We start from the raw sequence: 1,437 nt of genomic DNA, 5'->3' as shown, positions 1-1,437 counted from the left end.
ATTCCCCAATATATACTACTTTATTTAATGTGTATTTCTCAATAGATGATACTTAATTTATTTGCTCTATTTCTTGTGTATTTTCCAATATATATACTACTTATGTATTTCTCAATGTATACTAATTATTAGATATATTTTCCGATAACATTGTTTTACTTTGTTTTACTTATCTAGGTATAATTTTCAATATATACTAAGCTTTTTCGTTTAATCAATGTTAGTATCTGATACGTACAATTTAAGTTTTTTAATTTTTCAATTCTATAATGTGATTCAAAATAATATTTTAGTTTTTTCTTTTTTAAAAAAATTAAGTTTTGAATTTATTTCTGGTAGTTATGTTTGTTGATTACAAGATTGACGATTTTGAAGCTCTGAATATTAAAACTCTCTCGAAATCCTAAAAAATGAAAGACAAAAGCTTTGAAATTGTTGAAGTACAAAACTCTAGAGACAATCCAAGACTAGAAATTTAGAGCCAAGTGTACTCTAGAGACAACCTATATTGGAAGTTAAAAGACTCTAGAAAAAATTTCAAAGAGAATTAAAAAAGCATAACATCCACTAAACTCTTAAGGATCAAACATGTCTTAGAAGACCTAAAACACTTTAAAGATCAGATAACTTCCAAAATCCAAGAATTATAACTTCGAGAACAAGTTGTGAATCCATCAAGACACATCAACATCAAGAATATGCTGCAAAGCCCTTGAGATAGATGTAATCCACCTTCAATAACAAGTTGCAAAATCCTTGAGACAAACTAATATTTAGAACGAATTGCAAAGTCCTGAAGATAAATTTACTTTGAAAGGAAAAAGTCAGAAAAAAAAAATACTAGAGATTACTACACCTACAAATCAATATAAATTCAAGTGCATTACATGTATTTAATGATAAAGACCAAAATCACTTGAACTGTTTTTCAATGACTAAAATAAAACAAATTTGAAAGTTGATTGGCCAAAATAATTATTAGGGACCAAAGTGTAAATAACTTGAAAGTTGATAGGCAATATTGAGATTTAAACATAAATCCATGATTTGATTAAAATAGATATTAGACTTGGATAAATATTATATGGTTTTTTATTATAATATTTGAGTTGAAATTGAAACAAAAATGAGTAAAATTTCCAAAATAATGCTGGCTGTGGGGTTCGAACCCACGCGCACTTATGTGCAGAAGATCTTAAGTCTTCCCCCTTAACCTCTCGGGCAAACCAGCTAATTTGCAACACTGTTTTCATGAATTAAATAAACTAATTTTAAGGGAAAAAGAGAGATCAATTTATACCTATAAATCACTTATCACATTGTAATCTTAACTTTAGACTTTAAAAAATGTTGCAATTTTTACCTTTTAATAAATTTTTTATTGTAAAATTTATTTTCAAAAAATTCATATGCTTTCGGTTGATCATAAATCATATG

At 26.7% G+C, this 1,437-nt stretch overlaps 1 non-coding gene across 1 annotated transcript; it reads right to left on the bottom strand.

Annotated features, from left to right (window-relative positions):
• Positions 1–1,148: 1,148 nt before the first annotated feature.
• TRNAL-UAA (transfer RNA leucine (anticodon UAA)) lies at positions 1,149–1,231 on the bottom strand. The gene has a single exon. It is a non-coding gene; the product is annotated as a tRNA-Leu (tRNA).
• Positions 1,232–1,437: the final 206 nt, after the last annotated feature.

This window comes from Benincasa hispida, chromosome 8 (genome assembly GCF_027475165.1).
Source record: "Benincasa hispida cultivar pf3 chromosome 8, pf3_genome.v1.1, whole genome shotgun sequence".
NCBI classification, from domain to species: domain Eukaryota; kingdom Viridiplantae; phylum Streptophyta; class Magnoliopsida; order Cucurbitales; family Cucurbitaceae; genus Benincasa; species Benincasa hispida.
Note: the sequence above shows the minus strand (reverse complement) of the source record. Positions and strands in the feature narration are given on the sequence as shown.